This window comes from Sphaerodactylus townsendi, linkage group LG06, assembly GCF_021028975.2.
Source record: "Sphaerodactylus townsendi isolate TG3544 linkage group LG06, MPM_Stown_v2.3, whole genome shotgun sequence".
NCBI classification, from domain to species: Eukaryota; Metazoa; Chordata; class Lepidosauria; order Squamata; family Sphaerodactylidae; genus Sphaerodactylus; species Sphaerodactylus townsendi.
This window is the reverse complement of record NC_059430.1, coordinates 77,841,563-77,869,202: the sequence shown is the minus strand read 5'-3', so window position 1 is coordinate 77,869,202 and position 27,640 is coordinate 77,841,563.

Here is a 27,640-nt window from a genome sequence, read left to right as displayed (position 1 = left end):
AGCTACATTAGAGGACAGCTTGAGTGTGAAGAATACAGTTGTACACTGCAGATGTGTAATACTACAGGCAAAGCCTATGAAAGTTTGGTCAAAATAAATCCTGTATGTAATTTTTTTGAAGTAAATACTTATGAATAAAGAATCTTCATATCCAAGCAAATATAGAGTAGGTGTGCTTTACTGGTGGCAGCTTTACTTGTTTAATATGTTTTAATGTCAGTACACATTTCTCAAGAGTGCCTATTTTTCTCACCTATGCATGCAGGTTGCTGGGCTGTAATAATAATACTTAAGAGTTTATATAGCACATTCCGAATGTTCAAAGTACTTCATGCACATTATCTCAGTAATTCTTACAACAGTACTCCCAAGGAAAATCAGCACTCTTAAAACCCACATATTGGGGGACCTGTGGAGAATCTCAAAGGGAAAGTCTGAATAATTAGGAAATGTCCTCCCTCTCTAGGATACCATGCAGCTTAAATTATACATTTCCCTTTCTTCTATTTTTCTTATTGTTTGGGTACATTTTTACTATTATTTACAAAATTATATTTTTCAGCCTACCATCCTAGGAAATCCACTGGGGAGGCAAAAACTCTTAGTATGCGGACTTTGGGTGCCTCCCTGATAGGCTTTAAACATAAAATCTGCTATAAGAGGGAGCAAGCCATGAAGAATCAGCAGGATGGTAAATGACTTGGAAATATCCTTAGACTCACCCATATCTCTTTGGGGAGCATGGGCAAACCAAGCTTTGTATCTCCCTCTGACTCCACCCATTTATTGATTCTGAAATACTCATAACATTTCACATTTCTTACAACATCGAATCCTTATGTGACACCTGAGTGGCATGGTATCTGTCAACATGTTTTCTGGTGCTCACTTGCTTCTTGTCTAAGCAAAAAGCCTGTTCTGGTTTTCTTTCACTTCACTGGAACAGGAAGGGCTTCACAAGAGGCTTTGTTTTGGCAGGAAACATGCATTCAGAAACAGCTGCCCTCCTTGGAAGAGATGTTTGCCTGGGAACCTCCCAACATTCAGTAGAAGCATCCATTGTTTCATGATTGACGCCATACTGCCATGGCAGCCATTTTGTGGTGAGGTCCACAACCTGTTCACAAAATTCCAAAAGAGCACACCAACACAGAAAAGTTAAATGCCTTTGGCATAGAGTATATTGCCTTTATCAGGCCATGGGGATGTCTTTTTTAAAAGGATAATTTACAAAATTGTATTGTTCTGTTTTGCTGAGGATTCCCCAAATACACAGATATTCTATCTTGTCTGTGAATGTAGTTTTGCCAATCCTCAACAGGTCTATACAAAAATCCTTTTTTTTTTGTCAGTGGGGTTTACTCCCATGAAAGTATTCGTAGGGTTGCAGCCCTCAGCTTACTATTCAATACAATAATTATATCACCAGTGGGGAGGTTGAGGCACCCAGGACTAGAAAGGATGGAGCATCTCTAGGGAGTCTGTAGAGCCTGGTACTGAGCATCCCCCTCCCCTGAGGATAACATGAACATGGGATCTATGATGGCAACCCTGTAATAGGAAACTGCTCAAATAATTCCCAAGGCTATCTCCGGGAGACTGGCGTCTTTAGAAAAAAAGCTGTCTGGAGTAAGTGGAATAGCAATGGAAAACGCGGAATAGCCATGGAAAAAACCTTAGCTGAATAGCCCTCGGGGATCAATGCATTTGATGGCATTTAACGCTCAACAGATATGTTCAGTTGTTCACAGGAAACAACTCTCTCTCAAGTTCCCAGCGGTTTCTTGGAGCCCTCTGCTACTATTTCTGCAGTGCTATTCCACTTGGCCTGACCTGCCTTTTCCCATCAGACTCCCAGCCTCCCCCTATGATCACAGTTTTGGGCATTCCTTTCAGCAGCTTCCAATGACTGGAAAAGCTGTCTCCAGCAGGATTCCCCATGTCGCAAGCAAGCAAGCAAGCAAGCAAGCAAGCAAGCAAGCAAGCAAGCAAGCAAGCAAGCAAGCCTTTATTGGCATAGACAACAGTACAACAATAGTAAAAAACTGATTAAAAAACATATACAGTACAGGAAATAAATGTTAAGTGGAGGGAAATCTACTGGCATTTAGTAATTTCCAGGAGAAAGTCTGGCACTATCATACAGAGAGAAGGATCAGGATTGTCCAGCAAGTAGTGTAATCCAAATAAATCAGGAAGATCGGGTAAATGTAAAGGAGTAAGATTCACATACTTGGATTTGATTTCCTTGAATCTGAAACAGTGTAGTAATTGGTGGGCCAGAGATTCAACTGAGCCATCATTACCCGGGCACAATCTTTTAGCCTTTTCTTGCTTGTTAAATCTGCCATATAACAAGGCAGAAGACATAACATTAGACCTGGCAAACATTATGGCTCTCCTTTGAGCAGGATTCCCCATGTCCAATAGAAAGCTGTGCCTGGATGTATTTGGGTCGCCAGCAATCTCACGTGCAGTACTTGGAAGGGCTCAGCAGTGTGCTCCAATCAAGGTCCGAACCGCGGGGATCAACAGCGAGAAGAAAAGACATTCTTCCATTGTCTGCTCGACGCATCCCTCCAGGCCAGCCTCCTAGTTCATGCAGCAGCGACACACGGGGGCATTCCCACGCCCCACCTGGTCAGCTCCTGGACGCAGGCTGTTCGCTGGCCTGTGCCTATGGGAAAGGCGGCTGATCCTCCTTCATGTCCCTTTTGGGAGGGGAGAAGGAAAAGTGGTCAGTTGCTCTGAAAGGATTCCTTTTCTTGGGGCTTTGCAAGTTATTTGAAGGGCATTCCACCCACCCACAAATCTGCCAAGGCTCCACGAAGCGCTGAAATAAATCAAACTGGTACACATAAAAGCCATGTAGACCGTGGCTAACTCAATGCGCCGTCATTTCTATGCGAGAAGGGAAAGAGAAACCACCATGTTTTATTCTGAGCCAGCAAAATACTCTTCTTTGCCTGTTCAGCTGGAGGAGGATCTCTAGTTAGAGACTGACTGGGGTCTGATAGATCTGAAGCGTCACCAGGTGAAAACCAAAGGACATTATTGGCTCAGGCTGATTAATCTTTCTCTCAACAGCATCGAATGGAAAAAGTTATCAGTTACCCTTCCTTAAACAATGTAAGTAAGTAAAATGTAAGTCTCTGATAATAATGAATGACCCAAATGTAAAGAAGAAAATATTCCTTCATTTAAGCACCAATTCCTTTTCCTAAATGTTCAAGCTCAAATGTGAGACCCAACAAGAAGCCAGTGAACACCAGGAAACCTGTTGGTGGGTAGCGGCACCCAGGGAGACCACCCAGCTAAAAAGTGCCCTTAATGCAGTTATTAACTGGGTAATCCTCAATATATTTCCTGGTTTCCCTCTGCCTTCTTGAACCTCGGAAATAAAAAAAGGGGGGCAGCAAGAAATTTCAGTTCCTTTCCCTTGCCAGCTGAATGACAGCTCTGAATTCTTTCTGAGCAGGTGAATCAAGCTGTGCACCCTCAGCTAAGGCAAAGGCATAGATTTGTTCTCTGGGTTTGGCAGTCTCTCCCTGTGATCCCTCAGGATGCCGGTTCTGTTCCAGATCTTTTCTTCTTCAGAGTTGGTGGTGCTTCAAAGAACCCAGGTGGCATATGCAAGGGGTTCCTATTTGGAAGCAGCAGTCTTTGTGATTGGCTCCATCTCCCCACAGTAACCATTTTGTGGTGACATTTACTATGCCATCAAAAATTTCAATACAATCATGAGTGTTCTATCACATATTTGTCACCAAGTCATCCTGCTGCACTAACAGGATTGGTACTGAATGGTGCCCAGCACTGCATCCAGGTGTTCCAGAGGGCAAAGGCATCCGCCTGCTAGTATTTCTGCCATTCAGCCAGGGCAAGTGCTCTGGGGAGGGAAAATCTGTCTGCTTGAGCCCACACCACATCCATAGTCCTTCTCCCCTTTTGATGCAGCTGTTAGTCCTCAATACACAATTGAAAAATATATAAGAAACAAGTGGGAACCCACAAGGATCTTTTCCGCACAACCAAAATAAGACATCCTGGAAACATCTTTTAAAAAGCCCTCATGTTTTTTTTGTCTAGACAGAACAATAATAAAGTGTTTAATAAAAGAGTGGGCTTTCCCCCCTTTCCCATTCTGCAAGCTCTCAGTTTGGCTTTTTCCCGCCAGCCATTTTCTGAGGCTTAAATCACTCTTGCCGCCTGTCATTTGCCAAAGTTGCCCTGGGACACTTGCTCTGCAGGCATCATGGCTGGGATTCTGGTCAGTGAATTAGGTACATGGATCAATGCAGCATTTCCTGGCGATTCCGGGAATATACAGTTTTCCTGGTTTTAATATTTTTTTTGAGGGGGTGTCTTCAAAGCCACGAACACACAGAGAATCACAGCCACATCTCATATCATATGTTCATAGCTTTGAAGACACCTCCTAATTGTTTTTTTTAAAAAACAGGAAACTATATATTGCAGGAATCAGTAGGAAACACTGAGTCAATCCATGTACTTAATTCACTGAAAAGAAGCCTAGCTATGATACCTGAAGAGCAAACATCCCAAACCAGCTTCAGCAAATGGCGGATTACATGGACAATTAAAACCTCAGAAAATGGCTGGCAGGAAAAAGTGGAATGAAGAGCTTGCAGATCAGGTGGGAGAAATAAGTTGTTTCCTGGGCTCCGCAAAGCAAGCAGAGAATGACTAAGTCAACTTGGGGGAAAAGATTGCTAATTTAGTGTTTTCAAAAAAAAACAAAAACCCCAGGTTGAAATAAAATGTCCTAAGGATGTTTTGGGGGAAAAGCTGTGTAGAGGGTCTCCCCGAAATATTTTTTAAAATGTCCTCAAGATGTTTTATTTGTGTTATGCAAAAAGGAGCAAGGGCTTACAGGAAGTGTCTCATTTCCTCCTCTTCCACTATCTCCTCTTTCTCTTTCCTGAAGATCCCATAGCTTCTCACTTTTGCAATTACCTTCTTGCTTTTTCATCCAACAGTCAATCTATATTTATATACACCTATCTTCAGCTTTCCCCTCCCCCCAACTGACTTTAACTAGGAAAGCGATGGCCCATTTCTGTGATGGAGGCTACTGGATAGGGTTGCCAGATCCATGTTGGGAAATGAGGATTTACCAAACCTGGTATCATCAGGAGAGTCTCCCAACAAATCCCTGAAATTTTGGTATTGCTAGCCTAAAAACTGAAAAAACAGAAAAAACCCACAAATGGGGAATGGAGCTTTGGACATGTAATAGGCGGGTTTAAACTTGGGAAATCCCCCCTCCCCCTTACCTACGTCCTTGACTACAGCACATTTGCTTTCAAAGGGTGGCTGCTGTTGAATAGTACCAAAAAAAGTTAGGCAGGCCTGGCCCTAACAAATCCTTCCTCAAACGCCAAAGCAGCCCCAGAAAGGACACCATCCACTCCACTCCCCAACCCTCGCATTTTACTCGCTAAAACCCATTCTGGAGTACTATGTTTGCCTATCAACAGCCACTGGAATAGATTTGTTAAATCTACAGGTGCTTCTTTTATCATTTGGGGAATTAAAAAAAACACCTTACTTTTAATTTAGATTTTTCTGGTTTGTAGAAAAATTTGTCTCATGCAATCATGGCTCCAGTCATCAGGTTTAAATATCCTCAGATTTGGTGACTTTAATTATTAAACCATAAGATATAAACATTCAAGAAAACAGAAGGTGGACAATCCAGTTTACTAGTTTCTCAATATGCTTTCAAAGGGTAATTAAAGTCCACTGAGGCCAGTGTTAACCTATGAATGTTAAAAGTTATAGGGAAATAAGAATACTATTATCACACATGATTCTTAAGAGTAACTAAACGGTTAACTGAACTGAGCTGCATGGAAGCCGTTCCTTTTCCTGACCAAAACCACAGCAACTGAAGATGAGATCTGAATCAGAGCACAGTTCATGTTTCATTTCCTTGCTGTATCTGTTGTTATATGTACAAACAAATCTTTTCTCCCTCTGATCTCTTTTATCATTGCACTTGATGTTTCCTTGTAAGGCTTCTCCACAATATTAGACTCTAAAACACTGTTCTAATCACATTCCAGGGGAACTTATCTCTACTTTATTGTCAGAATGTTGTTACAGAATTCAGGAGATGCTCATTCAAAGTCCTCCAAAGCTAACCTCATTGTGTCAATTCTCCCTTGCCCTGCTTCTGTTAATTTCAATTCAGTTCAAAAATATCTTGTCTGGGATGCTGACTGACCATCCCTTTGTTAGACTGAAGACTGGCTAATAGTTTAGAATGATTGGTTGATGTTTCATCAATAGGAGTTAATGGAAAGAGATGGTGCCCTTAGAACTGGAAATCTCTCCTGAGCATTTTGAATATGATATCCTTCAGAGGTTAGAAGAAGGTGACACTTTTCAGCTGGGGGAGGCAGAACCCTTAAAACAAATGAATAGATCAGACAGGCTTAGATTTAATGGAAGAGTAAGGCCCTTACAAATTCACATGTGATTTCAAAATAATGGAAATTGTAAGTTTAACTTCACTTACCTATAAACTGGTGTATAAGCCGACTCCTGTATAAGCCAAGACACCTAATTTTACTACCAAAACCTGGGAAAACATATTGACTCAAGTATAAGCGAAGGTAGGAAGCCTGGAGGCAGAGGGACCTCCTTATTTGGGCAGTGACTCCCCCTGATGTCATTGCCCAAATAAGGAGCTCCCTCCACCTCCCTCAAACCCAGCCAGGAGGTGGAGGGAGCTCCTTATTTGGGCAATGACGTCAGGGGGAGTCACTGCCCAAATAAGGAGCTCCCTCTGCCTCTCTGGGTTTGAGGAAGTTCAGCCAGCCAGGGTTCCCCTTCACCCTCTGAGGAGGGCAGCAACAAGTGGCTTGTGCAGCTGCAGGGAGGTTGTCCCAGCCAGGCCCCTAGCCTTGGCAGAGGCCTGAAGAGCCTGCTGGTAAGCAGTGACTCCTGTATAAGCCGAGGGGGCATTTTTCAGCCTTAAAACAGGGCTGAAAAACTCGGTTTATACCCTGGAGTATATGCGGTACATATCTAATAAGCAGGGAACATGCACAGCATCTTACCTTACATTTCATTAAAAATTATAGTCCCCATACCCACACTTTTAACTAGACATGGGGCTTTGAGATATGTTCATTCTAACTAAACATTAAGAAGAGCTTCCTGATGGTAAGAGCTGTTTGATGGTGGAATATACTGCCTTGGAGTGTGGTATATATTCCTGCATTGCAGGGGGTTGGACTTAATGGCCCTTGTAATCTCTTTCAACTTTATGATTCTATGAGGCAGCCAGAAATTCAACAGATGCAGCTTTCCCAAACACTTTACCTACACTTCCCTAAGGAATTTCAACTACTAAGGGGGCTCCAGTCACTGTGACAATGCAATAGTGCTTCATTTCTACTCCTCACAAATAGACATGTGCTATCAATTCACTATAAGTTAATGTGATGTGATAATATGAAGGAGAACGTGGGAGATGCCCTTAATGGCTTCAAACTTTTTGCCATTTTCTACGAGAACAAAAACATACTTAAAAATCTTGGAAAATAAAAATGGGGAGGGGCAAGATACTGATGAACTTGGTCACTTGTGCCACTGTGGTTTTGTTAATCAAAATCAATCATATTTGGACATGCTAGAGACCCTTTAGAAAGATAATGAATGGAAGATATCAGGTTTTTAAAATGGGCAACAATTGTTGTTGTTGTGTTTTTATTGCCTTTATTGCTAACCTGGGAAAATCTACAAGAGCAAAAAATGTAGTTAGCAAGTGAAAAATTTTTGTTGAATCACCTCATTCTATTTCTCTCTTTTGGCAGAAACAGATGGAATTTGATTTCCTCCCAATTACTCTGACCTGAGAATAACTACACTTTAATGCAGAGCTAATGATGTGGAAAAGGTACAGTAACAACAACAAAACCTTGCATGCTTCTCAATGTAGACAGTGAAATATAGTAATATGACAGGCGGAACTATCAATGACAGATGATTTATTGATTAGATTCAATCATATGATGGAATCTTAGCAACTCATTTACAACACTGCTATTAAAACTTGGAAGCCAGCCCAGATATACAAAGGTGAAAAACAAACTCAAGCCTTAAACTGATGTGACAGCTCAGGGTCATTCACTTCTGTGGAATTTTCATTGCTGGACCACCACTTTTAGCAATGAAAATAGAGGCTTTGTGTGTCAGTTCACTTTGTCTGCTTACCTGAATTGCAACTGATCTAATTTACTGACAAAGTAATATATACACCTCATCAATACTGTAAGACATGACAGAACACTTTTCCAATTGCTTGAACTGTCAATTCAACCTATAGTCCAATAAAAAGAAATGAGATACAAAATAAGAGTGGGTTGACACAAAAACCAATCTGGTTGTGTTCAATTACACTGTTATGGTGAATGTCAGAAACTGGTCACTCCTGACATTCATGGAGGAATGCTAATAGCTCAAAATTTTGGAATGCCCAAAGCCAGATGTATGTATGCATATAAGGGATAGAAGAAGGTCATAAGAACATAGGGTAACTTGCTATTGCCTAGTATCTATGCTAAAATGAGATGGAGACTTAGCATAGTGTAGTGGCTAGAATGTTGGACTTTGATCTGGGAGTCCTAGGTTCAAGGATCTACTCTGACATGAAGCTAATTGGATGACCTGTGGCAAATCATTCTTTCACAACATGACCTACCTTACAGGGTTACTGTGAGGCTAAAAAGAGAACCATGCATACCATGTTAAAGTCTTTGAAGGAAGAAAGTTATACAAATGTGATGAACAATGCTATTTTTTATTTGTTTTCTTTATTATTTATCTTTCTCTTGAGATTCAAGGCAGATTATAAACTATAAATGCAATTAGACAGCCTACGACAGCCAATGAACAATTCAATAGGACTAGGGTTACAGAATCAGAGACCAGTGAGAACAACAAATGATCCATGGGAAATATAAGCAATACATAAAAGTGAAGACAATGCAGCTCAAGTAGGCAATTTAATATACCCACAACTTTATAATATTTTCATGAATAGGTCTCTCTCTTGAATTTTTACTTTGTTATTCTAGGTTGTTTATGTTAGATTTCGTTTAGAGTCATGGATATGCCCAGTAGTGTGTGTGAATGCAGTTTATAGAAAGTTCTCCAGAGACATAAATGTAAAAGGTAAAACTTACATTTATTCAATCATCTTCAGTTCACAACTTTGTTCCAAGAAAAGGTAGATAGAAAGAACCCTAGTCTAAAGAGATTACTTTCCCTATGACAAGTGGGCACAACTAACGCGCCATCACGTGTGTGGATGTGAGAGGATGCTGCAGTGGGAAAGGCCCCACTGAGCAGGCTGCCATTGACCATGCGCTCGGTTCAAAGGCTAGAGCAGAAGAAGAAGCTAGCATGGGGAAGAAAGGAAGTTAGTGGGCGGTCTCCTGGCCCAGACAAGGAGGGCAAACAAGAGAGGCAACATCACAGAGTGAGATACACAGCACCCCCCAGTGTCCAGGCATGCAGAAGTCGCTTATTCCAACAGTTTATGCTCTTAAATCTCATGTAGCAAAGATGATGGAAAGGCTGTAGTGGTTTCATTTGTATCATATGTATAAGGCAGCTATGTTTGGTGATCTACAGGATTTTCTGCAGCTGTTGTATGGAAATATGTGATGAACATGGACGTGTAATACTGTCTGTTGGACATGAGTACTTTTAAACAATAAGAGCAAAAATAGTGGCAAACTCACCCAGAGCTCGCATGAAAAACTGGTCCTTGTATAGAAAGGAATTCTAGATGAATTGTTGTGATATACATTACTCAAGACAGAGGCCTTGTGACTTCTGTGACTTCACAGAAGGTACTGCCAAGTTCCTTCAGCATGGATGGCCAGGAATTCAAAGCTTTGCATTTCGTGTATTAGTCCCTTGTCTGATTTTGCTGCTCTTCCTTGAGGGGAAAAAGGTTGCCAAGCTTCTTTCATACAATAATACCGCCAACCTCAAGAAAAAAGATTCAAAAACCACTTCATATTTATTAATGCAAAACAGATTGCCTCATAGAAGCAATACACAAAGTTTCTTTTGTATGTTCTTTTTTTTTGTTAAAGCCTACAGTTTATACAGTTCCTGTTTTTGGTTTGTTTGTTTGTTTATGTATATTTATCTTTCTGGAAAGGCTGAGGTGAAATTACAGATTGCAACTGAGCAGAAAAGTTCAAATATCCTTTGTATGCTGCACAACTGAGTACTGTATGTCTTACCCTACTGGTTCTTTGAGAAGGATTCTTTATCCTTCTTTGGTCTGTGTATAGGGTAAAACATACAGTTTAAATTAATGTCTATAATTTTAATAAGCAGGCAGCACAGAAAGTTCAAAATAAAAACAGCCATAATGTGATATGATGTGAAAAAGATAGCTTGGCAAACCTCAGTAACCTGTACTTCTGCAGGGCTAGGGGATCTTTCTGTTCTGAGAGTAAACTGGTCACAGTCCAAGTACTGGCACAACAGCCAGCAGAGTTGCAGTTTTGTTTTGCACTCCAGTGAAAGCCAAGTGTGAAAGCTCTGTTGCAGTCACCTGCTGCCATCTACTCCCATTCTTGCTGGTTAATAGGGAATCAAGAGTGCTGACTGGCCTGCACGCGGCAGCCATATTGTGTCATGGGAAATCGCTAGAGACATGCAGAGGTCATGGGGAACGTGAAAATGAGCTGCTCAAAGTTGATCAGATCAGGATCCCATGACATCCTTCCCAATGTTGACAACAAGCATAAAATGACAGAAGAAATTCTTGGGCAATGTGAACTATTTGACTGTGATTGTTTTGTGATTATTTCCTACCTCCTTTGCCTCAGCTCACAGTGAGCTTTAGCCTTTCTGATGGCTGACCTACTGTGTTTAGCAATCTGAAGATACTCTTTTTTAGAAGTAGCCTTCTCTCCATCTTGAACATTACCTTTTTTACCCTTATCTCATAATGGAGTTCTCTGTTTACCAACATGGCTTCTTAGATCCCTACCATGTTTTCATCTTCTTGGAGCAGTGCTGATTTGAGCTTGCAAGAACTCTAGTTTTAGGAGAATCTAATAATCAAAAAGTGGGAATGGTTGGGACAAAGAAAATCAACAGAAATATTATGCAAGAGGGAAAAGGGCACTCAAAGTCAGCTTCTGAAAAAAGTTTGAGGTAAGTATGACTTAAAATACTCAGAAAAAATGGGGAGTAGGGTGTGAAGCAAAAACTCAAGTCCCAAAAATGCTTGTGGAAATAATGAGATAAACCAAAACAGTCTGAGGCCAGAACTAACAAATGTCAAAAAGCATACTGGCAACCCCTCAGCATAGTTAGTTCACATGTTTTCTAAAAGTAGTTGCAATTTGATTTTGTCTGCATTTTCCATTGGTGCTCAATCAATCAGTAATGTATCATGATCATGGACTTGCAGACTAAAACATACATTAACTGTGTCATGTAATGGTGGCAGAGGCCCTGCCAGCCACCTGGGATGTGCCCACTGGCCCCTTGTCACCCTCCAAAGACCTCCTCCTTGCTGCCTGGACTGCCCCCTTGCCTTCAAGCCCGGGGTTGAAGGGGCCAGGCAGAGCACTTATTCAGCATCTGGGGAAATCCAGGGAAGGGCAGTGAAACCGGAAGAAGCAGCAGCGACAGGGACACCGTTCTGGGCCCTGTGGCCAGGTGGGGTTCAGCTCAGTAGCTGGGGGCCTGGCGCCTCTCTGAGCTGCCTGAGGGCCATCTGGAGAAACCAAGGGGATGAAAAGGGTCCAGGCACCTCCTCCAGTCTGCACAGAGCAGAGGAGAAACTTCACCCCATAGAACATCTACCCCCCTCCCCAGGCATGCAGGCCTGGTCATCTGAGATTGGCCGGGGGGGGGGGAGGAGGCAGCCACTCTACAGTCAGGAGGGGCTAGAGCCAGATGGGCAGGTCAGGTAACCTCTCAGGGAGTGGAAGGCAAGGCTAAGCACGGATGCAGGAGGCCCGGGTTGGTTGACAGGGTAGCAGGGCTTGAGCAACCCCTTTAAGAAGGGAGGGGGTGAGAAGGCCAGGCAGGAAGTTGGTGGCTAGATTCCTATAGTACTGAGGAATCAAACTGCCAGGAGCAAAGAGGCTACCTCCAACTTTGCTTTTGAGGCCGACTTGCAGGGATATATATTCCATTAAAATATGTATAAAATAGCAAATTCATGTTACTGAATTAATACTGTATGTTGGTGGACTCTGGCAGCTGCGCGGAATTTGGCAATCTGTCCAAGATTTCAGATTCAAGGTCTGCAATGCGAAAGGAAGTATACCATTCCTCCAGACTTCCCAGGAATTTTTGGAAGATGGGTGTAATAAATATTTATCAGAGGTCATAATAGAAGGGGCAATGCAGCAGCAAATGTCCAGGTATTTCAGTTTCCCCAGTAGTGCAAGGACTTATGTGGGTGCTGTTCTGTGTAGCTAAGATGTGGTTTTCTTACTGACCCAAGAGATCCATGCAGAGACTCAAAGAAGTAGAGAGGAGGAAAGGCACATGCAGTCTGTTAGGAATGGGAAAATTGTAATTACATTCAGAGATGAAAACAGCAGGAATGAAACCATTGCAACCCTAGATAGACAAAACTCCAGACAGTGCAACAAAAGTACAAACTCTGGATCTAGAAATTTGAATTCAAATGATTCCATTTTCCATGCCTGGGAAAGTGTAGAAGAATCTAGGTTTGCTCAGAGGAGTGCTCCCTGATCAGCAGAAGGTGAGAAAGAGGAAGCTCCCATGTCATGAAGACATTTTCAGATAAGGAAAGGAAGGGAAATCTTGTTGTGGGGAGGAGGTAAGTTAGAGGCAGTTACTTTACTGAAATGGGGGATATCAGAAATATATTTTGGTTGTCTAATATCTATCATCATGTGAGGAATGCCCTAATAGCCCACATTGCTAATGCGTGGCTAGGAACTTTGTCAGAGGGAATGTTAATGCAACAGGAATGTATTATGACTAATTGAGAAGAAATGCTGATTAATGTATGAAAATCTTAGGACATGGGGGTCAGGATTTCTCCGAGGCTGTCATTGTTCTGCTGCGAGCGTAATGAAATCAAGGTATGTGTGTTTGATCCTGTCTTATTCACTGTCAATTCTCACCCTGGAGCTGACCTAAAAACTGCATTTCTGGGAGCCATCTGATAGGCAGAGAATGGCTGCTGTCATCTTTTCTAAGACCTTACACAAACGGTAATTCTTTCTATAGTTATGGCTGTTGATAATAACACATTTTGCCAGGCTGCGTATTTAATAGCTATTCTTAGCATGCATAAAAGAACACAGGGAGTGGAATGGTCCTTGACTTTATGAATATCATACTGTGAGCAGCTATGATCTTAATGTGGAGCATAAAGAAAACCATTTTTGCCGGGATACTATACTGTACAGTAGACATTGTACCACTCTGCTTTTTGTTGTAAGACAATTGGCTCAAAAACTTTACATGAGGTAGAGAAGTAGATGTTCTATCATTATATTCCGTTCCTAGCTTTTGCTTGTGAGTCAGCCAATGGAAATGGCTATGCACTAACAGGCTCTTCTTTTGTGCGTTGTAGGCAGAGGGAAATGAAAGCCTGCTGTATGGGAAGTCCTGTTAGTATGGCCCCTTTCAACAGAGATCATTGAAATTCCTTCATCCTGGTCTTGGGTAAGCAGACAAAGAGACAACAGCTGGAGGCAACTGAATGTGATAGACTCCATCTGTATTCTGCACATGGCGTGTGTATCAGGAAAGCCTGCCTTCTCATTCATTTTAAACACTGGTGTCTGCATTAAAGAATAAATTTGACACAGGTAAAATTGAAGGTACGGGAGGAATCACACTGAACTATGTTCATAATAATTATCTTCATCAAAGTGCTTTACAAACACTTAAGCAACAGATTCAGAAATTTAAAGCAAACATAAAATGTAAATTGCCACTCAATCATTAATGTTTTAAAACACATCTTAATACTGTTAAATGCAGTAGAATTGCATCCTTGGGAAAGCAAATTAATGTTTTGGGAAAAAAACCCAGCATTTTCAGTTCTGGACAGGGCTAAAAGTACGCCAGTATGGGTACCTGTAAGAAACTGGACAAGTGATACCTTTCATCTTCTGGTTTGAACATCTGGAGAGAACCAGTACTAGTAAAAAATGTTAGTTATTTCCATGCATACGTGCATGTGTGTTGAACTTGTTCATATGGCCATTGTGGTATTTATGAAAAATGTTGGGAAACCATTGTGGTTCCCAATTTAAGGCAAAATGGTTTTATGCATCTTTCATTAAGAGCAGAATTTAACTTTTGAGCTGCTCCAATATTTGAAAAGAAAAATAGAACAGTGTGTGATGCCTGATAAACTTAATTTGTTCACCATGGGCTGGGAGCCAACATGTGTCTACCACATGGCCAGATTTTTGTGTGAAGTGTAGCCTGAGTGAAAGCCAGAGTGGTATAGGTTAAAGTGCTGGACTAGGATCTGGGAAACCTAAATTCAGATTCCCACTTTACCATGGAAGCTTGCTGGGGGATCTTGGACCAGTCATATTCTCAGTCCTGACTCTGGCTAGTATATGAGTGTGAAACCTCCAAGGAATACCAGGGTTGTGATGTGGAGCCAGGCAATGACTACCAATGTGGAGCCAGGCAATGGCCTACCACCTACCAATGTCTCTTGCCTTGAAAGGTTATCATAAGTCAGCTGAGACTTGATGGCAAAAAAAAGGGTCTGAGTAAGAAAGGCTGGGAGGATGTTCACTGGGATTCTATGATCAAGCACACAGAAAAAGTATGGGATTTATTATATAAATATCTGCAAACTTCTGCATTAATATAAAATTGTTTATATTTTTTAAAAGGTCTAGAAGGTGCCATGTCTGAAATCTCAGCCCACTGGTTGTTGACCCAGTGTTCCCATATGTTCCTTTGTCCTAACTATAGTCCTCTGGTTGGCTGTTCCCCTTTTAAGGTAACCCTCCAGATATCAACCAGACCCCCCCCCATGTCTTTTCTATTGTAGCACCCACTCTGTGGAACAGACTCACTGAGGACTGGCAGGGTTGGCTATCTTCAGATATGTATTTTTAGGAAGTTCTCCAGGGCAATTTTATTTGCTAGGGCTTTTTGGGTGGGTGGGGGGCTATCTAAGGTTTTATATTGTTTGTTTTCAATTGTAATGTGAGCTGCCTTGAGCCATGAGGAAAGGCAGGATATAACTAGTTTAATAAATAATTGTGAAGGTTCTATCTCAAATGTCCACAATTGTGAAGAATGTTCCATTTTATGAAGTCTTATCTGTTAATCGTAAGAACATAAGAGCCATGCTCGATCAGGCCAAATGCACATCTAGTCTAGCATTCTGTTCTCACAGTGGTCAACTAGCCACCTTTAGAAAGCCCATAAATAGGAAGTATTATTCCGCCTGTGCTCCCCAGCAACTGATTTAAAGAGGAATACTATCTCTGGTATTGGAGGGAGTAGATATCACTCAAGATTAGTAGCCATTGATAGCCCAGGACTCTGTGAATTTGTTCACACCTCTTTTAAGGCCTTTCAAGTTGTTGGCTATGATTGCATCCTGGGGCAGTGAATGCCACATGGTGTGATGAAAACCTCCTCTTGTCTGTCCTTGATCTCTCATCCTTCAGCTTCAGTAGCTTATTACCCTGAACTGGGCCCAAAGCACTGGTCTTACAAGAGGTTCCTCATGTTACAGTATTATGGGAGAGGAAGAAAAGCTTCTGCCTGTCCACTCTCTCCATGCCATGCATCATTTTGTAAAACCTCTACCATGTCTCTCCTTACTCCCCTTTTGTTCAGGCTAAACATCAAGTGGGAAGAGGAGGCAAGAAGTGCAGCATTGTCCTTACTGTAAGTAATACTTCAGAAATATGACCACCAGGATTGGAGAACATTTGGGAGAAAACTGGATGGGTTAAGAAAAGAGCCCTGGGAAATATTAACGAGCAGGATATAAACAGCCCAGGAAGGAGCCTGCAGAGAAACTAAAGGGAACTGTGGGGAGCCCAAGGTCAGGAATGTGGGAAATGCTGTTTAGAGGCAGATGTTGCTCCAAGGGCTGCACTTAAAATAATGTAGTGCCTTTGGGGAATTTCCAGATCCCTAAGCGATTTGGAAGAGTTTGCAGGGGGAAAGGGAGGGGGGCTATATTTCATTGTGGAGGGAGTGGTGACTCATCTTTAACAGCATGGATGGAAATTGGATGGTGAATCTCTATGATTATGTTATGATCTGTACTATTGTAATTCACAATGAGTTCCTGACATAGAGCCACAAATCTATATATCTGTTCCTCAATTGTGGGCAGATATGCTGATACCTAAATGCACAGATTGTGCCCACACTGAGAGAAAGGAGTCTTCCCCTTCAAATATGGGAGAGTCCCCATATTGGCAGTCACAGAAAAGTCTGAAAATTGGAAAAAAATTACACTGGGGGTCTAATCCCCCCAAACAAAAATGTTCTATGTGCATGCACAGAACACTTACCAGAAGAGACCTGTTCCAGGCACCACCACGGGTCCCCAGCGCCCTGCCACCAATGTGGCAGTTTCAGAGGGTCCTGCTGGCAGCCAGAGACCCTGTCTCCAGTGTGGCAGCTCCGGAGAGCTCTGCTGGCTTCCCAGACCCTGCTACTACCACTGTGGGGGAAGGGAGTGGGGAGAAGAAGTACATGTATCTACATGTTTCTGTAGCTGCTGGCTCAGCTGCCCTTTTAAAACTTTCTGCTGGCTTGTAATTTGTCAGACTTTGGGGAGAAACAGCACTGGAGCAGGGGAATAGGAGTGGAGGTGGGCAAGGAGGATTTGTTTCCTAGCTCCCTCTAACCTGATTGATTAGAAACAGGTAGAAAGTATCTAAGTAAAAAGGCCAGCAGGAGATGGCAGAATCCTTTCCAGGCCTATTTTCGGCCTGTGTGGAAAGACTCACTGGGGCCAGGCCTGACTATGGTTGCCAGCTCCAAGTTAGGAAATTTCTGGAGATTTTGTGGTTGAGTCTGAGGAAGGCAAGGTTTATAGAGGGGAAGGGCCTCAGCCAACTATGGTGCCATACAGCCCACCTTCCAAACCCATAATTTCTCCCAGGGAACATATTTCTGTCATCTGGAGTTCATTGGTAATTCTAGGAAGTTTCCAGATCCCACCTAGAGGTTGGCAACATCAAGCCTGGAAGCAAACACTGGATGATTTGATACCATTGTTACCGCTGCTGCTTGGGTAACGATAAGTGATTTCAGCTCAGCAACGTAATGAGGCACAGGAAGCCGGCGTTCTTCAAAGCAAAAGATTTTATTTGGAGGTGCTGGTCACAGCTCGGGCAGGAGAATCGCGCCTTGCAAACAAGCGCAAGAACTTTTATTCCCAAACATCAAAGGGGGCAAGGGGGCAGGTAGAAAGAGGAGGTAAGGGGGCAAGTCCATTACCAAACACCAATAAAGAAAACAAAAATACAAAAAGAAGATACCATTACCACTTTTGAATGGGATCACGAGAATCCCGCTGCTCAAACGCTTGATGTCTTCCCACGAGATCACCTATATAGTGGTTGCTGAAGGGGATAGCAGATAAAAGTCCATTCAGAAAATCTAGGTGAGCTCGTTACCGCATCCAGCTATCTCCTTTATCAGATGACTGTTTCCTTCAGCTATGTCCTGAGGCTCCCGCGCCTCATCTCTGTAACAAAGGGGAGTTCACATTGTCCAATGGTGGCCCCTGCACGTCTTCCAACAGCTGGGACCTCTGGGTGCTGCCAACAGAGTTTAATTTGCAAATCCAAAGGGGTCTTTGTCCTCGCTAAGGAGTTGGCTGGGTGTTGGTCTAAGCTGCATTCCAGGGCTGACTTCCTTGTCCTTTAATATCAGCTTCTACAGGCTACTGCTTTTAGTAATAGCACAAATATCAAAATAACTTTTCTTACACTTAAACATTAGGGAAACCTTAAGGAATAAACACATATACTTATAGGCAGGAATCTCCTAAATTAACACTAGCAGAGCCTTACACTAACTGGAGATACCAGCTGGAATATAGTCTCAAGCAGTGGGCGAATCATAAATTCAATACAAAAGGGGCTGTCATTATAACCAAAAGGGGCAAAGACAAGAGGGAAATCATATAACATTGGCACAATCACATAAATACGTTCCTTCTGAGCCTCGTGGAGGCTTCTGAGCTACACAAGTCTTTGCGTCCTGACATGGAACCAGTGTAGCCATGTAACTTGACTTCAGGAAAATATTTTGGCTATTTTCCTGGGCAGTAACACCATCCAACTTGCATGACTTAACCATGCCTGGCTGCTGCCACAGTAGCTGCTCTCTGAAAGTTGGTGCGATGTTGTAGTTACAGGTTCAGAGTAGGTTCGCATTCCCATCTTGCTCTGGAGGCTCACTGGGTGATTTTGGACCACTTCTAACCTATTTCACAATGTTGTGTGGATAAAATGGAGAAGACTACTGTAAGGTGCTTTGGTGCCCTCTGTGGAGAAAGCGGAAGTATAAATGAAGTAAATAAATAATAAATATAGCTGGGAGGTAGGCTGGTGAATGGCTGAGAAGGAGAAAATGAGGCAGGGAAAGGGGAGAGGATATAGGGGTTTCCACGAGGAGGAGGAAAGAAAATAATGGGGTGATGGAGATAGAGAGAAAATTTGTTGTTTATCCAGATTCTGCCCTATGAAAGAATGCTGAGGGCAATGAATCAGGTCAAAGTACCTTGTTTTTAATTCAAGCAAGTGCCTTGTTTTCATTATGATTTTCCTTTGGACTATCAGATGCCACATAAATTGACTCCGGTTTATTTCCTGACTAAAAATCTACTGTTTTAGACCATTCTTCATATAGCTACAGATAGATTATTTGAGTGAATCAATGCTGGCAATTCAATTTAGCTCATAGGTGAGTTTGGCATTAATGAAAGCTTTGAGGAAGCTCTGCTAGCGTGTACCTACACTGTCACTCATTAATCAGTAATCCTTCATAAGCCGGCCATGTCATCCACTGTGCACAGTTGCTCAGCATGTATGTTTAAATAAAATACCAAAGCAGTCAACTGTGAAGGGATATTGGCAGTCTGTTTAGTTAACGTTGTTCACTTTTGTGAAGCAAAGCATTCTGTTCTCAGGCTGCAAGAAAACAAGCCTTATATTGTACCGAGCCAGCAAAATGCTGTGGTCCTAATTTCATTTGTAACTTTCTTTTAACGTGTCAAAAGCTGCCTTGAAGGCTTTTTAAAGTTGGGAGACAGGGTAGAATTTTTTAAAATAAATAAATATATATATGAATAGAACTGGGGGAAGAAGAAAATCCTGTTTCTAGCTTTCCATTGATCTCTGTGTAAGGGCCTGTATCTTATCCATTTGCTCAAAGAAGTGGGAACTGAAACAGTGGATCCAGCCTCAGGAACCTTTTCCCCAATTTAAGCTGCTCTTTTCACCAGAGGAAGACTATTAAAGTTGGAGGAAGGCTTAACACTTTGCTGAGCAGAGGGGTGGGATACAGCTTAGCCAATACTTTCATTTTGTAGATTTTTTCTTACACTCATGCAATTTAGCAAAACAATAAAAAATTAAATTGTGAATGGCCCACTTTGGTGCCTGTTACTCCAAAGCATTGTTGCCATTTCTTGAGGCCTCACAGGAAAAGTTCAGGGTTCCTCACTGCCAACTTCAAATCAAAGATTTAAGGGGTGGGGGGAAGGATTGCCAGATAAACCCCTGCTCTTAGCCTCAGTCTCCCAACCTTGAGAAACTGAGCAGCAGAAGAAAAAAAATGGCCAGAAAATGGCCTCCATAGTAATGCTTCAGATATTTTCTCATGTCTTCATGGTCTTTATCATAGAGATAAGGGAAAATTCATAGAGCATCATGTGTCAATGATGTCACATCCTCCCCCAAAATCCACCCTCCCAATGCACTGCTGTCAAAATCTTCTGGCATTTCCCAGTGCAATCCTGGGAGGGGACATGTATAATGTACTTTATAGAGGTCAGTTTTGCATCATTAGGATCATCACACTTGTGGCCAACAGGAAACTTTGTTTCAATGGGAGAAGGTTAGGACATAGTATGAGGTTGTAGAATTCCAATATTATGCTTTATATATATAATCATATATAAATAGCATATAACTGCATATAAATAATTTTATAACCATATATAAATAACATTCTAATATAATTATGAACTCTCTCACTTAAAGGTTGAGGGATGAAAATGGAATGGAGAGGAGGAATGAGAATGAGAGAAGATGATACATTATGTAGTTGTAACATATTGCGACATTTGGGAACTAACAAGAGAGGGAGTTGTTCCCTGCTTGGGGTGAAAATGTACTTCAGATGGCCCTAGCTAGATTAGTTTGACCTCAAGGTGTTCCATCCTAGACCACTCTGCGCACATTTGGGCAAACATATCCACATTTTCAAATTTTATTTTATGATTTTGCAGTACGTTACTAATATGAAATAGCTTTCCAGTTAAGTGAAAGAAACAGAAACTACATGTGTTAAAACAAATAGCTGTGAGTATAATGAATTACCTTTGTGTGTTTAAGAAAGGGAAATAGAAGATCTAAAAACGTATTCATTTATTTTATTAAATTTCTATACCAGCCCTCCCCTTTCAGGCTCAGAGTGGCTCAGCTCTTTGACTTGATTGGTGCATTGATGAAGCAAAGTAATGATAAAAGAAGAGTTGGCTTTTATACTCCACTTTTCTCTGCCTTTGGCCCCTTCCGCACACGCAAAATAATGCATTTTCAAACCACTTTCACAACTGTTTGCAAGTGGATTTTGCCATTCTGCACAGCTTCAAAGAACATTGAAAGCAGTTTGAAAGTGCATTATTCTGCATATGCGGAATGAGCCTTTAAGGAGTATCTTAGTGGCTTACAAACTCTTTCCCCTCCTCTCCCAGACTCAGCCTTGAAATGTGCCCTTATACGGGGTGGGGGTGGGGCATGGTAGAACGCTGACAGTAGGGGGTTCTGGGTTGCCTGACACCCACCCTCAAGAAGTGCCTTGGACATCTTCCTCCCCTTCTCCACAAGAGATGCCAGTGGATGAGCAGTGTACTCTAATCTGGTGAATCAGGTTTGTTTTCCCAGTCTTCTGCATGAAGCTTTTTGGTGACCTTGGGCTAGTTACAGTCTCTTGGAACTGTCTCAACCCCGCCTATCTCAATATGTGTTGGTTGAGAGAGGAAGGGAAGGAGTTTGTAAGCTGCTTTGAGAAAAGTGGAGTATAAATCCAAACTCCTCTAATTCTCCTTTAAAAAGTAGATATGGCATTTCTTGACTCTTTCCAATATTTTAATGGTGACAGTATTTGTACTTAACCTTACAGAGATACTGTGAAGGTAACATTTCTGCAAAATGATTCTGCTGCTAGATTCAAATGAGAAGGCCATTGTTAGACCCACCACAAGAACATGTGCTTGTTCAGTCTATAGGCTGTACGTTAACATTGTGTTAACACTAAGATGTGGTATTTATGATATGAGAAAATATTTACTGACCCCAATGCCTTGTTGTTTCATCCTTTTCTTTGTCATACAAATGCTCCAGTATTTGATAGAGAGGACATTTTCTTTCTCCTTAGGCATACTTGAATCATAGCCCACAGAATGTCACAACACAAAAGCCACAATCCTTTTGCAAAGAAGAAAGAAAACAGCAGGATTTTGTGGATATTGATTGTAAATTGTTTGACAAGAGATTCATGACGTTTTGCTTTTAAAAAATGAATGATCAGTTTAAGGGCTACTATTACTAGTCAGGAAGAAACAGCTGTTGGAATTTGAGAGGAATTTGTCTTTAAAGCATCACAATTCTGGCCTGTACTGCCTTAAAACACTGGCAAACATCAGTTGTTTTGAACAGAGCCATATATACTGAGACAGCACACACCCTCATACATACATGGTATCTGCCTGAATTTTCAGGATGTCACTACTAGGTTTGAGAACCACAGAGATGGGCCAATATGGTTGGCCCTCTTCCTTGGCTTCCTGGTCCCTTCTGCATAGGATCTCCTTCTAAACCAGGGGTAGGGAACCTGCGGCTCTCCAGATGTTCAGGAAGTACAATTCCCATCAGCCTCTGTCAGCATGGCCTATTGGCCATGCTGGTAGGGGCTGATGGGAATTGTAGTTCCTGAACATCTGGAGAGCCGCAGGTTCCCTACCCCTGTTCTAAACCATTGGCTCCTGGCCTACTTGGTGCTCTGCTGGGCTGGGGTTCTTAGTGTCAGGCCATTGTTAGTAGTAGCAGGGACTATGCACTTACAGTTGGCTTCCACTGAAGTTTCTCTTTTTCCTACTTCCCTGAACCTACTACATAAACGGGTGATGATCTCTGGTGACCACCACCCTGCAGCTTCTGAGACAGACATCAAAGCTTGCTTGTTGTCAGGGAACCTGAGACACCCCATGGTGTCTGTGCTACATCTGTCTTCCTGGCCTGGTGAGTAAGGAGGAGGGAGGGCTTGTGCTCTGTTGGCTCTGGTGACATCCTGCTCAGCCTACTGAACCAGTGGTAGGCCGTAGGAGCTTAAAATAGATGCCCCTCTCCTGTATTCATTGCTACTCACAGGCACAGGCTGTTCATGTAAACTGTTGTGGGAAATTTTTTTGAAAATAGACAGAGAATGAAAAACTCTGGAAAATGGCCCCTCTACCAGACTATGTGGACCTATTACCTCTTCTTCAAAAGGAGGAGTCTGTGCCCTGCTCTTCCAAAAGTCTAACCAATTTGCTGCCAGGTCTGCCCCAATGAGTTCCTTCTCAAAGGCCAAAACAGAACAGAAAACGGTCCTTTCCCCTCTTTTCTTGTCTTTTACTAGTAGAAACCAAGCTTAGCAACAGCTACAGAGGGAACCCTTAAAGCAGTGATGGTGAACCTTTTTGAGACCGAGTGCCCAAATTGCAACTCAAACCCCACTTATTTATCGCCAACCCAGCAATTTAACCTGAATGCTCAGGTGTTTTTTTTTAAAACTTTATTTCGGTCAAAGACCAGAAAAAATGCTGAGGTTTTAGTTTATAAAAAACCAGTTGGCTCCCTCTTCCTCTGCCCCACTCGCTTGAGCAGGGGCCAGCCTGCTGTAGCCTCCAGCAAGTCCCGTGTGCACCACTCTGTGCCTCTCTAGCATCTCTGCCTCCTCTGTGCCCCCCCCCTCAGGCAGCAGCCACCTGGAGCACAGGCACCAGGCCTGCCAGCCGAGTCCTCCCTGCTCACCACGATCTTGGCCAAGACTTTATCATGCTCCCAATGACCCAGAGCCAGCCTAGGATGTGTGTGTGTGGTTATTGTTATTCAGGTGTGATTTTCCACCCCCCACATGATGAACTCTGTGTGTGCGTGCCCACAGAGAGGGCTCCGAGTGCCACCTCTGGCACCCGTGCCATAGATTTGCCATCACTGCCTTAAAGCTACAGGCTCTCCTTTTATCATTTTGATTAACTCTCCCCTTTTCAAGATTCAGGTTCTTTTGTAAACCCGGGGCTTTTTCAGATTTGTAGAAAGACTGCCCATTCATGGGTCCAGTCTCTGGATTTAAGAATCTTTAGTTTCAACCAGGTTCATTAGTAAAATATACAAGGGGGGACCGGGACCCATAGAGTCTTGAGGGAGGTCTCATTTTCCCTTTCACCCAGAGGTGGGATCCAGCAGGTTCTCACCAGTTCCCGAGAATGGGTTACTAATTATTTGTGTGTGCTGAGAGGGGGTTACTAATTGGGTCTGCTTTTCCGCCTCCATGCCTACCAGCCTCCCCCCTCTCTTTCTTTTCTCGTAGCCCGGAGCTTGCTGGCTAGTAAGAGGAGGGACCCTTTAACTACTGTTGGGTCCAGAGGACTCTTTACTTGCTTGGTAGGCTATTTATTTTGGCACTCTGTTCATTTTATGATAAATTGTGATTTACCATGATGCTTGGCCACTTAAAAGCTCTGTATTCCTGTATGTGTGAGAATGTTATATGCTAATCCAATTTCGGTCTCTAATCCTGGATTAATTAATGTGAAATATTTGCAGAATATACAGTATATGGATTACGAATTCTAGTTCACAATGGATGATGTTCTGGTTTATTTTTTTACTTTAAACAGAAGAAGAAGAAGAAGAGTTTGGATTTATATCCCCCTCTTTCTCTCCTGCAGGAGAGACAAAGGGGCTTACAATCTCCTTGCCTCTTCCTCCCTTCACAACAAAACACCCTGAAGTGAGGGGTGTGTGTGGCTGAAAGCTGTGACTAGCTCAAAGGTCACCCAGGAATAAAAAAGGGAGTGTTAATGACTGATTTTAGGTATTTATGGGGCTAAAGGAGTTACAAAGTTACATTTTGTATAAGTTAGAGAAGGTTAAAGTTACTAACTACCAATGCTTATTCAATTTTTTTAAAAAAAGTCATGACCTGTGTATCCTGGTAGTAGCCTTGATATCCTAGCTCTTGAATATGCCTATGCAATAGGAGATGGTCCATCGGGATCCATGTTTTAATGAATTTGGTAGGTCTTAATCCTAAAAAAGTGCAAATTATTTTGAGTATTGAATGTATTAGGCCCTTCAGAATATAGTTTAACAAACAGTGGTGATGGTGAATCTTCACTAAACCTGCTTAGTAATCTCACTCATGATTTCACAGTTGGCATAAAAGTCCTATTGTTTCCTATATGTGGTTGGTTAGCGAGAAGGTAGAAAACAGGGATAATTCTCCCTGTTGGGTCATTGTTTTAAAAACAGGTTTTGAGAGAAATATGGTAAAGTTCCTTTGTTTTAAAGGAAGAAGAGAGTATCCTTCTTTTGATTTCTAGAAACAAAATTAAGTATTTAGAAAGTATTAAGTATTTGACAGGCAGTCAATTAGAGGAGGGAGGAGTTGTTTCTGTTGGCAGTAGATGATAGGACTTGCTATAATGAGTTTAAATTATGGACAGAAAGATACCAGCTGGAAATTAGGAACTTTTTTTTACAGTAAGAGTTTTTTACAGTAACAGAGAAATTATTAATGCCCCGCCCCCAGAATTCCCGGCCACTCCCCCGTCATGCCTCTCCCAGCCCCATTGGCGCTACGCCACTGTTTGAATCCCACCACCATGGGAACCTGTTACTAAAATTTTTGGATCCCACCACTGCTTTCACCACTATTTTTTCTTTTCCTTAACTGAAAACTTCCATAGCCTATCCTCTTTTCCTGCTCCCGTCTCTTCCTCACCCACTAGCCAACCTATGTTTACTCTGACACCCATCTCCAGCTTTCCATCCTTCCCCTGCCCCCAGCAGCTTTCCTTCCCTGGGAAAACTCTGCTAAGTTTCAGCTGCTGCACCGTGCTGTACCGCTAATCTACCTGCATTAGTCTTTCTCATGTTTATAGAAAGATATGTCTTGTCTGTGCATGGCTCCAATTGTTGGATTTCAATATCCACAAATAGGGCCACATTGAAAATTAGATATAACAAGTGAAAACCCACAAGAAACATGCAGAGAGGGTGGGAAGGAGTGGGTAAGGGTTGGAGAGCGTGTCAAGGGGTGGCTAGATGTGGGTGAAGGTGGCAAGGGATTGCTAGGGGTGGGTGAAGGTGGCAAGGGCTGGGTAGGGGAAATGGGAAGGAGTGGGTAGGGGTGAGGGTTGGGTAGAAAGGGTGGGTAGAGGTTGGAGAAGGTATCAAGGGGTGGGTAGGGGTGTAGAGGGTTTCAAGGGGGTGTCTCTCACCGGGCCCTCTGTGGCCCAGAGAGCCCAAATGTGGGCAGGGTGGGGACAGCTCCTACCAGGCTTGGCGAGAGCTTCCCCACCTCTGCTTACCCTGAAGCTCCCCAGGCCATGGGGCAGGGAAGCTCTCACCAGGCTCTCAGCAGCCCGGCGAGCTTTGGGGCAGAGGCATAGTGAGGGAAAATGCCCCCCGCCCCACTTACCTTAGGCGGCAGTGGTCCTGGGCAGCCAGGTGAGGCTGGGCCTGGCAGGGCAGGGCTGAGGGGTGCCAGGTGGCGGCCCTGCCAGGCTGCTCCTTCAGCTGGTGGAGGCTTCACTAGGTGAAGCCTGGCAGTGTAGGGCTGGGTCAGGCCGAGGGGGGAACGAGGAAGGATGTGGGGGCGATTTTCTGCCCCCCACATGATGTGAATGCTGGCCACCCGCAGCATTTGTCCCCAGACTGCCCCATGGAAGCTCCACCTCTGGTGACAATCTATGGGTTTAGATATCTTTAGATGGGAAATAGATTATAATAGTTAGGCCGTTGTAAGGGGATGACTGTAGAAGAGAGAATAGAAATAATTTTCAGGTTTAAGATAGGGATGTTGCTACAAATCTATAGTAACTGTGAAGCATGGAAAATGAAGTTCCCAAGGACCCTGCCAGCCTTCATCAATAAGTACAACACCATAGGAATTACATATCCCACAGTTAATGGTCTAGGACATAGTGTGAACATCTCAGCCACATACTGCAACACCAGCAGGTGAAGTTCAGTGAAGGCATAGGTTGGGACTTCCATCTGGAAGATCAACATTAGTCCAGATCAAGTCATGCCTGAACCTCAAATATATCTGAGCCTTGCTTGTCATGAGCATAAGGTGATGGCACCAAAATATTGACACTGGTGACTTAATCCCCAACCTGAAACACAGAACCACTCTTTACTCTTAATGAATAGCCAGTGCATCCCATACAAAACTCCACTGGGAATTAAATGCATTTGAGATGACACCAGATGATAGACATTGAATGTGATATTGGATTGGTGATTTACTTATATCAGTGGTGGCGAACCTTTGGCACTCCAGATGTTATGGACTACAATTCCCATCAGCCCCTGCCAGCATGGCTAATTGACCATGCTGGCAGGGGGCTGATGGGAATTGTAGTCCATAACATCTGGAGTGCCAAAGGTTCGCCACCACGGACTTATATCTTGTAAGTCACAAGTTGATTTTGCTGTTGTCAGGTAATAACTGTCTCTTTCCATTTGGGGGTTTGCTATAAGTTGGTAGACATAAGACGCTTCTGCACTCTGACCATCAATTTACTTCTCATTGTGTTCACTTAGCTGGGACCTGAATTTCATCCCCCCCCCCCCCACCCTGATGTGGCATTCAATCTTTTTACTGCTGCCAAGAAGAGACAGCTCTGCCATTCTTTTTTGAGTGATTTCAATTTCAAATGTTTAAGATTAGATTTTTTTTGCTTGTCTCTTTAACAAAATTTCTAGCTCACCGATAATGCATTTTCATAATGAAATGTGATCATTTTTGTCTTGCCATCATGCTCTTTGCTAGCATGGAATGTGTAACAGATTTCCTGAATGAAGCCTGTCATTATCGGCTTGCCCTCAACAAAGCAACTTCCAGCCTGATTTAATTGTGTTACTTCAGTGAACTGACATTTAAAGAACATCATAATTCTACTATGCTGACAACTGATATTTCAAAGATTTTCTGTTAGAAAGGTGGAAAGCAAGGATTATTATCAAACTTGCAAAGAAGACGGAATATTTTATATGTTAAAAATAAATATACTGATGAAATCAAGGATTTTGATTCTTGCAGAAAAGTGAAAAAAATAGTATGTAGC